Source organism: Sciurus carolinensis, chromosome 7 (assembly GCF_902686445.1).
Source record: "Sciurus carolinensis chromosome 7, mSciCar1.2, whole genome shotgun sequence".
NCBI lineage: Eukaryota > Metazoa > Chordata > Mammalia > Rodentia > Sciuridae > Sciurus > Sciurus carolinensis.
In genome coordinates this window covers 24,997,806-25,013,597 of record NC_062219.1, presented here as the reverse complement: position 1 = coordinate 25,013,597, position 15,792 = coordinate 24,997,806, and the positions used below count along the sequence as shown (strand labels likewise).

The 15,792-nt window shown below is 37.4% G+C and overlaps 1 pseudogene; it reads left to right on the top strand.

The window, feature by feature from the left end:
• Positions 1–2,716: 2,716 nt before the first annotated feature.
• On the top strand, positions 2,717–14,070 carry LOC124989717 (protein FRA10AC1-like; annotated as a pseudogene).
• Positions 14,071–15,792: the final 1,722 nt, after the last annotated feature.

Genomic DNA, 15,792 nt, shown 5'->3' with positions numbered 1-15,792 from the left:
GAAGTTATGTAAACCAAGTAGTTTTAAAAGATCATGAAAAAAATGTTCATTAAGAGAAAGACAATATAATAGGAAGGTAAAAGAAAGTTTATAATATTCAAAATGTGAACAGTGAGAAAGAAGTGATTTAGCAAGGGATAGCTATAAAGAAGGAGAAAAATATTTTTTTAAAAAACCAAAGAGAAGAATGAGAGGGAGAAAAAGAGAACAAAAGAATTTCCTAATGAAAAATGAAAGAATTTATCTTATTTCTGTTTCTTGTGCTATATAGAGGAAGAGGGAGGAGGTGGGAGGGAGAAAAGAAAAGGAATATGCACATGAACACTAGGATTGGGGTTTTCAAACCCTTCCTCTTTTCATGTTGCTTACCAAGCTGCCTGCCGGAGTGGCATAAAACTTAAGTTGGTTAAAGATGCTTCCAACATCCTTTCTCACCAGTGAAGTAGAACAGAATGGGACAGTACTGTTGATTGGAATTTTGTCTAGATTGACCACTCAATGCATTCCCAGGCTAAGGCTGGTGCAAAATTAATTCTAATTAATTTTGGGGACAATATGAAAATATTTGCTATGATCTCCCAGGCTCCTGAAGCAGGATGAGTGATTTCTTTAACATGACTCCTTGCCTCAAATCTCCATTGCCAGTTGAGAGGAACACAGACCACTTTTGAAAGATCAGTTCACTGTGGAGCCTCTGGATTCACGAACTGGTTTTTAGTTCTACAGAATTTTCTGTGCCAAATGTGTTTGTTGTGTTTCTCTCTGTCTTATTTCTTTCCTCTGTGGTGAACCTAGCACTTGAATGACTTCAGTGTAATATTTTTTTGCCCTTTGTTCAAAGCACTCAAATTTCCAAGCCTCTAAGAGACTTTCATTGCCTAATATTGAATTGCAATACATTTGCTATTTTCTCTACCTCTCTGGGAAGCTATCTTCCCACAGCTTGAATCCTGACTTATTGAGCAACTGCAAATGCAGCTTTCACTAATCCACCATCTTGAAACCTCTCAGAAAGTATGAATATCGAGACCATTTTAGAATTCTTTCTACCACAGATTTTGCATTGGTAAAAAGAAAAGGAGGAGACCATTGGAATTATTTGCTCTTTGAAGGCTCAAGGAATTTACATATAATATTATTTGAATATTATCTTTCATGTGGGTAGTTCTTTGACATACTTCTCTATTACCATGGAAACTGATCACTTTAAACATTCTACCTCAACTTGAGTCACTGATATTTTATAAGTATTTTCTAGAAATGTATACATTCAGAGTTTTTAAATGTGGCTATAATTTTGCAGAAGTTTTTAAATAATATTTATTGTTGTTTTATTCTAACAACCCACATTTGTCTTTTCTGATTTTGCATATTTATGTTTAGTAATGTTTTTAAATGTTACATAGATTTTTTTTCTCAAGAATAGCATTTTTAATTAGTAGTTAATTCTAATTTTTGTTTGCTTTAACCTCTTTATTTGCTGATCTTATCTTTCTCATTTTCTTCCTGGTTCTTAATTTGAGCTTTATTGTTTATTTTTTATTGTTTGTTTTCCCATTACTTGAGTTAAGTTTTTAGTTCATTTAATATTATTTCTCATTGATATAGGTAATTAAAATCATGAATTCTTCTCTGATCATGTTTTAAAATGTATTCACGATAGTCTGTAGGATATTATCTGTCATATTTTAACATTTGTTTTTAGAAATTTTATAATTTTGTAATTTGTCCTTTCCCAAAAATCTGTTCAATACAAATTATTTTTAGTTAATATTTTGTGTAAATGGAGTACAGTGGCACATGCCTGTAATCTTTGTAACTTGGGAGGATATGTAGGAGGAGTGCAACCAGCCTGGGTCATTAAGCAAAACCCTGTCTCAAAATCAAAAGTGAAAACAAAAGGGTCAGGGGATGTGGCTCAGTGGTACGGTGACCCTGGGTTCAATCCCTAGTACTATTAAAAATAAATAAATTGTGCACACCACAAATGTTTAATAGTAAAAAGCATCCTTTGTTTCCTCTCTGCCTTCCTCCTTCTCTTCTTTTACTCCTCCCTCCCATCCCCATTTTTTTTTTTTTTTCTTTATTGTCAAACAACCATTAGGCATTGCCAAGCAAGGTAGCCCACCACCTGGGAACAAGAAGGGAGAGGCAATAGTAACCTGGCTCAGGAAGTCGAGGCCTGAGCCAGGACAAATGGTGCTCATGCAAGGCAGTAGTGGGAGGATGTTGAGCGGCAAATTGAAGCCCCTATTCGATGAGAACATCCATCAGGAGATATAGATATGTAATCAAAGATGAATTACTCAGGCTCCCCGACGGGTCCCGGAGGGAGAGGTGGGGAGCGGCGGCGATGGCTGTGGCAGATCCGCGGCCAGGGCGGCCCAGATCGACCCTGCGGCGGGTGCTCAGCCCGGGGCGGTGGCTGCAGCCACCAGGACTCAGGGCGAGCTTGGAAGAGCAGAGAGGAAGGAAAGGGAAAGGATTCTGGAGACACTCGAGTCTCCCTTCACATTTTCTCCACCCTTCTCAGTTTATCCGTAGACCCATGTGAGAGTTTTTTAGTGCAACCTCTGAGTTAAGGTCCCAAGATCAATGTGATACTGGAACCAGAAGCTTTTTCCAGTGCAGTTGTCTTCTTCCAAGAACAACTTTCAGCATTTCTAAGAAAGTCAATTTAAGAAGGAACGGAAACAAAACTAGGCCAAAGAGTACAATGCATGGGCCTGGAGGCTATGACTCTGATTTTAGTGATGATGAACATGGGGGACAACCGAGGATGACTTACTGCTCAAAAAGCCATTTCAGAACATGGAAAAGTGGCTTATAAGCAAGTTGCAGCAGAATTGCTGGATCAGGAAGAAGCAAGAAACAGGTTTCATCTCATAGCTATGGATGCTTATCAAAGGCATACAAAGTTTGTAAATGACTATATTTTATACTATGGTGGCAAAAGGGAAGACTTCAGGCATTTAGGGGAAAATGATAAGAACAGACTTGGATGTCATACGAGAAAATCATAGATTCCTATGGAATGAGGAGGCTGAAATGGAAATGACTTGGGAGAAGAGACTTGCAAAGAAATATGATAAACTATTTAAGGAATACTGCATAGGAGGTCTCAGCAGATACAAAGAAAATAAGTTTGGATTTTTAGGTGGTGAGTAGAAAAAGAAGTAATTACAGGAAAAGGTCAATTTTTTGTGTGGAAATAAATATTGTGATGAAAAAGAAGGCTTAAAGAGGTGGGAAATTAATTTTGGATATACTGAGCATGCTGAAGGAGAAATGCACTTGTTAAATTAAGGTTATGCCAAGAATGTTCCTTTAAATTAAATTTTCATCTTCAGGAGAAAAGAAGTTAAGTGAAAAAAAAGAAAGGCCAAAACCAAAAAAGATTGTGACGAATCATCACATAAAAAATCCAAATTATCTTCTGCAAAAGAAGCCTCCAAGAAAAAGGACAAAGGACAATCAACTTCAAAGAAATCAGAAGATTCAAGTAGCCTGGACCCCTGTGGTGGGAGGTGCTTTCAAGGCTAGCTTCTCAGACCAGACCGCCCAGTGAGAGTCTTTCTACATAGAACCAGCCACAAGCCCCCGAACCAACGGAGAGCTTTGATCAGCAAGCAGCCTCTGGGATCAGGGCAGGGCAGCCAGAGAACTCTTCAGGTGGCTCTGCACACTCCGGCCGCAGGCTCTCTTCACCGGGCGATCCAAGATGGCGGCCTAGAGGGTGACTGCACCCCCAGTCGCTCCAGAACCCAGGAGTTAAGAAGGGGAGGCATTGAGAGACTCGGACTGAAATAGAGCCACAGGTGAGTCTGCCCACTGGGTAAAGCTCGGCCCGGGTGGCAGACCCAGATAGAGGTGGCTTATCAGAGCCGGGCAGGGCAGCTAGAGTCTTCCCAAGGTAGCCTTCCACACTCTGGCAGTGGGCTCCTCCCACACGGCCAGCTGCACGGTGCAGGCCCCCAGTGAGAGCCTTTCCGCACAGAGCCAGTTCCAAATTGTGGAACCAGTAGGGGGCTAGGGGCAGTTTTCTTCGGATACGCTGCTTTATCAGATTCCTCCAAGACATCAGGCTACTGAAGGCTGGGAGGTGATACACTGGAAATCTACCGGGACACTACAAGCCAATAGCGGAAAACTGCAATATCTCAGGGTCCCACGGACAACTGACCAATATGAGAAAACAAGGGAAGAAAATGTCCCAAACAAACCTAGATACTACATCAATAAAATCCAATGGCAGCACAGCAGAAGAAATGTCAGAAAGGGAGTTCAGAATGTACGTAATTAAAACGATCAGGGAAGCTAATGAGGAGATGAAAGAGCAAATGCAGGCATTGAAGGAGGAGATGAAAGAGCAAATGCAGGCATTAAATGATCGCACCAATCAATAGTTAAAAGACCAAATACGGGAAGCAAGAGATCATTTCAATAAAGAGTTAGAGATACTGAAAAAAAAACAAACTGAAATACTTGAAATGAAGGAAACAATAAACCAAGTTAAAAACTCCACAGAAAGCATAACCAATAGGATAGAACACCTGGAAGACAGAACCTCAGACATTGAAGACAAATTATTTAATCTTGAAAGCAAAGTTGGCCAAACAGAAAAGATGGTAAGAAATCATGAACAGAATCTACAAGAATTATGGGATATCATGAAAAGGCAAAATTTAAGAATTATTGGGATTGAGGAAGGCTTAGAGAAACAAACCAAAGGAATGAACAATCTATTTAATGAAATAATAACAGAAAATTTCCCAAATCTGAAGAATGAAATGGAAAACCAAGTACAAGAGGCTTATAGAACTCCAAACATACAAAATTACAACAGACCCACACCAAGGCACATTATTATGAAAATACCTAACATACAAAATAAAGACAGAATTTTAAAGGCCACGAGAGAAAAGAATCAAATTACATTCAGAGGGAAACCAATAAGAATATCAGCAGATTTTTCAATCCAGACCCTAAAAGCTAGAAGGGCCTGGAACAACATATACCAAGCCCTGAAAGAAAACGGATGCCAACCAAGAATCTTATAACCAGCAAAACTTACCTTCAAATTTGACGATGAAATAAGATCCTTCCATGATAAACAAAAGCTAAAGGAATTTACAAAAAGAAAGCCAGCATTACAGAACATTCTCAGCAAAATATTCCATGAGGAAGAGATGAAAAACAACGATGCAAATCAGCAACAGGAGGCACTAGCCTAAAGGAATAGCCAAATAAAGGAGAAACCAAATCATGTCAAAAACAAATATGAGTCAATTGACTGGGAATACAAATCATATCACAATAATAACCCTGAATGTTAATGGCCTGAATTCATCAATCAAAAGACACAGACTGGCAGATTGGATTAAAAAGAAAAATCCAACAATATGCTGCCTGCAAGAGACTCATCTCATAGAAAGAGACACCCATAGACTAAAGGTGAAAGGATGGGGAAAAACATACCATGCACACGGACACAGCAAAAAAGCTGGAGTATCCATCCTCATTTCAGATTATGTGGACTTCAAACCAAAACTAGTCAGAAGGGATAAAGAAGGACATTACATGCTGCATAAGGGAAGCATAAATCAGCAAGACATAACAATCATAAACATCTATGCCCCGAACATTGGCTCATCCACGTAGGTCAAACAAATCCTTCTCAATTCCAGAAATCAAATAGACCACAACACAATAATACTAGGCGATTTTAACACACCTCTCTCACTAGTGGATAGATCGTCCAAACAAAACTTGAATAAAGAAACTATAGATCTCAACAACACAATCAACAAATTAGACTTAATGGACATATATAGAATATACCATCCAACAAAGAACGAATACACTTTCTTTTCAGCAGCACATGGATCCTTCTCTAAAATAGACCATATTTTATGCCACAAAGCTACTGTTAGCAAATACAAGAAGATAGAGATACTACCTTGTACTCTATCAGATCATAATGGATTGAAATTAGAAATAAATGACAGAATAAAAAACAGAAACTTCTTCAATACCTGGAGATTAAATAATACACTATTATATGAAGAATGGATAACAGAAGACATCAGGAGGGAAATAAAAAAATTTTTAGAAGTAAACGAGAACAAAGACACATCATATCAAAATCTCTGGGACACTATGAAAGCAGTACTTAGAGGAAGATTTATTTCATGGGGCGCATTCAAAAAAAGAAGTAGAAATCAACAAATAAACGACTTAACACTACACCTCAAAGCGCTAGAAAAAGAAGAGAATACCAATACCAAAAGTAGTAGAAGACAGGAAATAGTTAAAATCAGAGCCAAAATCAACGAAATCGAAACAAAAGAAACAATTGGAAAAATTAACAAAATAAATAGTTGGTTCTTTGAAAAAATAAATAAAATTGATAAACCCTTAGCCACACTAACAAAGAGAAAGAGGGAGAAAACTCAAATTACTAAAATTCGGAATGAACAAGGAAACATCACAACAGACACGAGTGAAATACAAAACATAATTAGAAGCTATTTCGAAAATCTATACTCCAACAAAACAGAAAACCTCGAAGACATCAACAAATTTCTAGAGACATATGAATTACCTAAACTGAACGAGGAGGACATACACAACTTAAATAAACCAATTTCAAGCAATGAAATAGAAGAGGTCATCAAAAGCCTACCAACAAAGAAAAGTCCAGGACCACATGGGTTCTCAGCCGAGTTCTACAAAACCTTTAAAGAAGAGCTCATTCCAATACTCCTCAAACTATTCCATGAAATAGAAGAGGAGGGAACCCTACTAAACTTGTTCTATGAAGCCAATATCACCCTGATACCTAAACCAGACAGAGACACATCGAGGAAAGAAAATTTCAGACCAATATCATTAATGAACATCGACGCAAAAATTCTCAAAAAAATTTTAGCAAATCGCATACAAATATACATTAAAAAGATAGTGCACCACGATAAAGTGGGTTTTATCCCAGGGATACAAGGTTGGTTCAACATTCGGAAATCAATAAATGTCATTCAGCATATCAATAGACTTAAAGTTAAGAATCACATGATTATTTGAATAGATGCAGAAAAAGCATTCGATAAAATACAGCATCCCTTCATGCTCAAAACACTAGAAAAAATTGGGGTAGTGGGAACATTCCTAAACATTATAAAGGCAATCTACGCTAAGCCCATGGCTAATATCATTCTAAATGGTGAAAAACTGAAAGCGTTCCCCCTAAAAACTGGAACAAGGCAGGGATGCCCTCTTTCACCACTTCTATTCAACATCGTCCTTGAGACTCTAGCCAGAGCAATCAGACAAACCAAAGAAATTAAAGGGATACGAATAGGAAAAGAAGAACTCAAACTATCCCTGTTCGCTGATGACATGATTATATATTTAGAGGAACCAGGAAATTCCACCAGAAACTTTTAGAACTTGTCGCTCCCGCCAGCAAGAACGACCCGGAGACGTGATGGGTGGCAAACTTCCTTATTAACAGCTGATTCTTCTTTTTATTTCTTCTTCCCCTTTTTTGGGAAGTTATTGTCACTTATATAGGTTATATCAACTAATTAGAATATTCATGATATGTGGGGAAAAGATAGACGTATATGGGTATAACTTGAAGCACCTAAGAATCACGCAAGAATCATGCAGAGGCCCTGACCAATTACTGAGACTTCCTCAAGGTGAAATTAGTTGTATACGTGCAGAATAGCAGTTTTTCAACCGCACTGGCAGCTTGCCAGGCGCCATCTTGGCCAGGCTCCACCTAGGGCCAGGGGTCCGTACGCAACCCCGACAGTTCCCCCTTTTTTCTTTTAAAAGAAAAGCTCGGGACCAAGCCTGTCTTAGGCGGAGTGGTCAACCACCGTCCTTACCCGTCATCGGATAACTGCAGAGCATGCTACAGCTCCTGTCTTAGGTCGGTACGGCGTTACCTACTACCTTACCCGTCTGGTCAATGGTCCAGCCTCGCGAGCCACACTTGTGGGGAGCTGCCGGCCTCTAGGGCAGCCATGGCCTGATGGAAGATGATACGATCTCTCGCTTGACTCTGGCGCACACGCATGATAGTGCGTGAGAGGAAGATAACAGCAATGATCATAAGCATGCATAATGCTCCCATACCAGCCCACTGCTTAATAAAACTGAAAGAGGAGGATAACCAATTTAGTACTTCAGACATTGGAGCTACATCAACTCTAGTAGCATTAAGGCTAACAATTTGAGATCTAAGAATAGCTGTAAGATTATCAAATTCATAAGACCAGTTAGCGCGTAACTGAACAGACAAGCTTCTAGACAAATTTGCTGCATAGCTGAAGTTATGGTAAGCTACAGGTGTAACGCACAGTCCCGCCAGATGATAAATACATCCCACGTTTAACAGTTCCTGTAAAATGTCCATTTGTTCTTGAAGTAAGTCCACTCGCTGGTTCACTAAAAGAATCCCTGCTTTTAAGTGTTGATCCACTGTCTGCTGAGTAGATAAGGCAGTAGCAGTCTGTTGAACCACCTTATTGATTGTGGCTGCAGATTGTACAGACGTAGTTAAGGCTACAGCTGCCGCAGTGGCTGCTGCCGCTGATGCAACTATGGCGGTAATGACTGCTGCGGTGATTCCAAAGTCTCTCTTGTTTCTGGAAAGCAATACTGGCAATTCATCATCTGTAACAGAGACTGGGACTGGTAGGAAGGTAGGAACACACATTAAGTCTGCCAGCAGGAACCTAGAAGCATTTTAACATTGAGAGATAGCACAAATCTGAAGTACAATTGAGAGAAGCAGTTGTTTTGTTACATAGTTGAACTGTTCCTCCTAAGAGACTAAAAAGAGGTTGTAAGTTAGTTTATTCCGTGGAAACACACAAACTGAGCCGCAGCTCCAGTAAAGCACCGAGTTACCCTTATTACCCAGAGTTAAAAAACCCCAAACAAAGAGACAAAGAGAAAGTTTATCTTTAGGGGACCTGAAGTTCTCCTCTATTCCCCCTTTTTGTTTATAAAGAGCATTTTTGAGGGTGAGATGTGTATGTTCGACAATACTTTGTTTTTGTGGGTTATAAGGTACATCTGTGGTTAGAGTTATTTTAATTTTAGTGAGGAATTGGTTCTTACCAATTTTAGTTTTTAAAGAAAAATTTAGACTTTATAACGTGTACAATTTTTAACAGTTGCTTAACCATAATTGTATAAACCCCTATTTTTAAGACAATTGTTCTAAAGAATAAAACTTAAGAGACACAAAGTTAAGAGTAAATTAGTGTTTCTAAGAAATCCTTGTCATTTTACCATGTCATTTTACCATATAGATTAAACTTTGGCTTATATCAGAACATTAGTATTTCACCTTAGGAAAAACCTAAAATAGCTTTAGCTGTTTTACATACATACAACCAACTTAGTTACACACAGACTTGTTGAAACTTATCCTTTGTTATACACAGACTTTTTTTATCCAGAAACATTTCCTTTTACCTTTTACTAAATATATTTCTATACCCAGAACCTTTTATTTATTTATTTATTTATTTTTATCTGTTGACACCTTTTTGTTCACATTTTGAAACAACTCTTATGAAATTTCTGAATTTAGATAAATCACCCTATTTTAATAAGATTAAATATTTTGTTGTTTATAGTACTCTTAATTGAAACACAGTTGAAACTTTTGGGACCCTTTATATATAGAATTCCACTTGTTAGGACATAACTTCTAATAACCTTGTTTTTAGTTTAGTGATGACACAAAGCAAGTTTAAACCCTTTTTATTTACCAACCTATGAAAACACCAATAATGTTTAAGTATGATACCCCATGTAATTTAAGAAGTTAAAAGTACTTGATGTTATTTAACAATTAGCATTTTAACTTTGTAAATTAACCAGACGTCTCTACAAACACATTAGAGTAATCCCATACATGTTAACTCCAATTTATTTATTTTATAAAAACCAAGATATCAGACAAGTGTCCTGAACAGGATCCGTTGCCTCTTTCCTGCTGAAGAAAAGTCCTAGAAGCAATTGATATTAGACATTGTTTAACATTAACATTTTATTAGTTTGACCACCTGGAGACTTGCAAGTTATTTTTAAAGATATTTTACTTTTATTAGTTTACCCAATTTAAATTGAACCTTTTTAAATCACGTGAATAAAAGTATTTGGATCCATTTTTAAATTTTAATTTTAAGAGCGCTCAGTTTTGACAAAACATGACATTAGACAGCACAACATAACACATAACACAAAATCAAAGGCCTTGTAACTTTATAGGTAAATGTTCATTGCAATGAAACAGCTGTTCAAAAACTTCAATTGAATAAAAAATAGAACTGATCAAAAAGAGAAAAAAAAATCATTAACCTAGGTATGCAGGATCAAAATTATGAGCTCAAAAATACAGCATTAAAGAAAAAACAAAACAAAACAAGAATCCTGAAGAATAAGTTAGTTTTGTGTAGCGGCCCAGGAGTTTAAAACGGACACTTTTTTTCTTCTTTTCTTCTTATCTTTAGGTTACCCCCCTTTTCTCCTTGAGACGCTGTAGTTACATTCCAATGTGGCAGGGGGAGGGAGGATCACCCAGGACTTTTTAACCCCTTTTTTACCTGGTTGAGAAATCAGGTTAGGTTTGAATGCAGAAAATCACAAAACATTATTTTTTACTACTTTTAAGGAATGGAGCTGCTGAGCTCTCTGCCTAGGGGGACCCTCCCCTAAACTGATTTTTTTTTTCTTTGTGCTCTGTTTGTGGTTTTGTTTGTACTTTCTCCTTTTTTTTTTTTTTTCCACTGCGCCACTGTATATTTTTGTAAGCTCAACTCTTGTAAAGCCTTTTGTAACGCCTTTTTTTTGTCTTCTAGCTGCTGCCCTATGCCCTCCAATTCCCTTAATGCCTGTTGACTAATTGAACCAGCTTGAGAACACTTTGTTTCTTTACTAATTTTATTTAACTCCATCTCTGAGAGTCCCTCTTCGCTCTCATCAGAATCTGACTGAGCGCTAACAGAGCCCTTTTGTGACTCTTCTTTTACCTTTTCTAACACTTCCTCTCCCTGCGCAACTGCCTTTTGTAAAGCCTCCCGAGGGGAACGCAAACAAGTCTGACTAATGACCAAACTGCTAACGTCCCTGGGAGCGTTACCGGACAACGCTTTAAATCTTCCCCCGGGTGTTCCCACTGTGGGATAGTTAGCAATCCTTCCTCCAGAAACCAAGGTGAAATCTCCTCTACCTGCTTTAAAAATGCCCGAGCGGTTTTGTCTTTAAGGAAGTGCCGTTAGCTTTAAGAATTTCTTTCAAGGGACCTTCCATTCGATATCTAGCAACCTCGTTCCCCATTTTTTGAGGAAACTTTCACCTCTCTTTCCTAGGAACTTTATCGCAATCACAATATTCTCGTCTCTAGGAAACCTCCCTGTCCACTGACAGATCTGGGTGCACACTTTCACCGATCCGTTGCTCACCTCACTCACCTCTCCGCGGCACGTAAGATTCCCGGGGTTCAGCACCACTTGTCGCTCCCGCCAGCAAGAACGACCCGGAGACGTGATGGGTGGCAAACTTCCTTATTAACAGCTGATTCTTCTTTTTATTTCTTCTCCTCTTTGGGAAGTTATTGTCACTTATATAGGTTATATCAACTAATTAGAATATTCATGATATGTGGGGAAAAGATAGACGTATATGGGTATAACTTGAAGCACCTAAGAATCACGCAAGAATCATGCAGAGGCCCTGACCAATTACTGAGACTTCCTCAAGGTGAAATTAGTTGTATACGTGCAGAATAGCAGTTTTTCAACCGCACTGGCAGCTTGCCAGGCGCCATCTTGGCCAGGCTCCACCTAGGGCCAGGGGTCCGTACGCAACCCCGACAAGAACTCATAAGTGAATTCAGTAAAGTAGCAGGTTACAAGATCAATGCTCATAAATCCAATGCATTTTTATACATAAGTGATGAAGCTTCAGAAAGAGAAATTAGGAAAACTACCCCATTCACAATAGCATCGAAAAAAATAAAATACTTGGGAATCAATCTCACAAAAGAGGTGAAAGACCTCTACAATGAGAACTACAGAACAGTGAAGAAAGAAATTCAAGAAAACCTTAGACGATGGAAAGATCTCCCATGTTCCTGAATAGGCAGAATTAATATTGTCAAAATGGCTATACTACCTAAAGTGCTATACAGATTCAATGCAATTCCAATTAAAATCCCAATGATGTACCTTGCAGAAATAGAGCAAGCAATTATGAAATTCATCTGGAAGAACAAAAAACCCAGAATAGCTAAAGCAATCCTTGGCAGAAAGAGTGAAGCAGGGGGTATTGCAATACCAGATCTTCAACTCTACTACAAAGCAATAGTAACAAAAACGGCATGGTATTGGTACCAAAATAGTCAGGTAGATCAATGGTACAGAATAGAGGACATGGACACAATCCCAAAGAAATACAATTTGCTCATACTAGACAAAGGTTCCAAAAATATGCAATGGAGAAAAGATAGCCTCTTCAACAAATGGTGCTGGGAAAACTGGAAAACCATATGCAATAGAATGAAATTAAACCCCTATCTCTCACCCTACGCAAAACTCAACTCAAAATGGATCAAGGACCTTGGAATCAGACCAGAGACCCTGCATCTTATAGAAGAAAAAGTAGGTCCAAATCTTCAACTTGTTGGCTTAGGATCAGACTTCCTTAACAGGACTCCCATAGCAGAAGAAATAAAAGCAAGAATCAACAACTGGGATAGATTCAAACTAAAAAGCTGTCTCTCAGCAAAGGAAACTATCAGAAATGTGAAGAGAGAGCCTACAGAGTGGGAGAATATCTTTGCCAACCATACCTCTGATAGAGCGCTAATTTCCAGAATCTATAAAGAACTCAAAAAACTCTACACGAAGAATACAAATAATCCAATCAACAAATGGGCTAAGGAAATGAACAGACACTTCACAGAAGAAGATGTACAAGTAATCAACAGATATATGAAAAAATGTTCAACATCCCTAGTAATAAGGGAAATGCAAATCAAAACTACCCTAAGATTTCATCTCACCCCAATTAGAATGGCGATTATCAAGAATACAAGCAACAATAGGTGTTGGCGAGGATGTGGTGAAAAAGGAACACTCATACATTGCTGGTGGGGTTGCAAATTAGTGCAGCCACTCTGGAAAGCAGTGTGGAGATTCCTCAGAAAGCTTGGAATGGAAACATCATTTGACCCAGCTATCCCACTCCTTGGCCTATACCCAAAGGACTTAAAATCAGTATACTACAGAGATACAGCCACATCAATGTTCCTTGCTGCTCAATTCACCATAGCCAGATTGTGGAACCAACCTAGATGCCCTTCAGTTGATGAATGGATAAAGAAACTGTGGCATATATATACAATGGAATATTACTCCACAATGAAGAATGATAAAATTATGGCATTTGTAGGCAAATGGACGAAATTGGAGAATATCATGCTAAGTGAGATAAGACAATCTCAAAAAACTAAAGGACGAATGATCTCGCTGATAAGCGGATGAGGACATATAATGGGGGGTGGGAGGGGTTAGCATTAGGTTTAGGGTTAGGTTTAGGGTTAGGGATAAGGAGAGCGGTAAGAATGAAGGAAAGAAGGACTGTATAGAGGGAAAAGAGGGGTAGGAGGGGTGGGGGGGAAGGGAAAAAAATAAACATCATTGCCCTATGTAAACGTGTGATTACACAAATGGTATGCCTTCACTCCATGTATAAATAGAGAAACAACATGTATCCCATTTGTATACAATAAAAAAAAAAAAAAAAGAAATCAGAAGATTCTGTAAACAGAAACTCTGATGAGGAAGAACGTGTTTCTGAATCTGATCTCTGGAAGGGTCCACTACCAGAGACAGATGAAAAATTACAGGAAGAAGAATTTGATGAGTATTTTCAGGATTTGTTTCTGTGAGATGGGAGAGAGAATGCCTGCATTCCTTAATGTGACAGTATACTTCAAAACTTCATAAATTTTTATCTTCAAGTTGCAGTTTGAGTGGTTGATATTTGGAAATAAAAATCCAGCCACTTTCAGGATGTCTGATGCTTCCGAAGTACATTAGTAGACACACTTCTCTGTCCTTTTTCAGTTGCCCATCTGTAAACCTCTTTCATCCATAGTTCCTTGATATACATTCAAATATGGAATGATTGGCATTAAACTGAAAACTAAGTAAAAAAATAGGATTAATTACTCAAAGAGGGAATATAATAAGGATTGCAAAGGTGAGATTCCTTACTTTCAGAGAGGGGAAAAGGAGAAAAGTGGAATGACAGCTATAATACTAAGTTGGAATAGGAATTATCAAAGTTTTAAACTGATGTTAAACTCTAAGTTTTAAATAGATACAGCTGAACAACAACAATAAAGAGATTTAATTTAGATGTCTCCCTACACATTGACTCTCCAGAGCTACAATATCTTTGAGATTGGCTTTCAATGAGCTTACATTAATACTCAACAGGTACATCAAGATTAATGAATGAGATGTAAAATATAAGGAAAAGGAGGAATGCTGGATGATAAGGATAGTATTTTAAAGAATATGTCTTATGGCCTGGGAATAAAAGACCTATAAAAACAATATTAAACATATTTGAAATTATTGTTATGGACACAGAATCACAAGTTTCAGTTTTGATTTGAGATCCTTCAGAAGCAAGATTCCAGGTAAAGGGCATCACCTCCCTGCCTTGAGTTCACATCTATAAAATGTAAATGATGATGATGATCATGATCATGAGATGATGAAGAAAAATTTTATAGTCCCAAAATTTATCATGCAGTGTATTTTGAGCTCATAAAATATATTAATGGTGTTTGTGATTTTATTCCGAATCCATTTATTTCTATGACAGTTTGCTTTTTAATTTGGTTATTTAAAAACTCATTTATCTTCATTATACTGTCATCTGAAAATATGTATTATTTAAATATAAAATATTAATGATTCATTTTTCTTAAACCCTGAAGACAGAGTTTTTTTCTTATCATTATAAATCTGATAATTAATTTTTAATATTAATATGATTCATTATTGTCTTACATTTTTTAAATATAAAAAGCTATATACTAAATTTTCCTTCTAAAACTACTTTCCCCTTTTCCTTGAATTCTTATTTTCTCCTAAATGAATTTTATTGTTATATTTCTAGGGATAATCTTTAAAACATACAAGTTCTCTGATAAGTAAGATTTATGAAAATGATCATTAATAATAATTACAGTAACACAGTGGTAATATCATAATAATAATGACAGTAGCAGAAGGAGCATCACCAAGACAGTCCAAATGATGTGTAATGGCTTAGTGGAAAAGGGCAGTGCACAGGAGACAGGAGCACAGGTAAGGCAACCAGAGTAGTTTGGGAGATATTGCTTCTGACACTAAAAGCAAGGTATATCCTTGCCAGGTATGAAATCTTAATAATATTTCTCATGAGAGTATAACATGTATCCAAAAGCAAAACAGATGGTCTGCTGTTTAATATCTCTATTAGTAGCTATATATATATTTATATTTTTCATTATTTTTATATTGCAAGTGCCATGCAGATTGATTCTAGAAAACAACAAAGAAGAAAATATAAGCTACTATTATTAATATATGGGAAATAAAATGTTAAGTCAGTTAGGATATTTTCCAATTATTCCTTTTCTCTATATTTTCACAGTCACACTGAATTGATTGAAAACAATATGATTGTGTATTTTTGCCTTCCTTT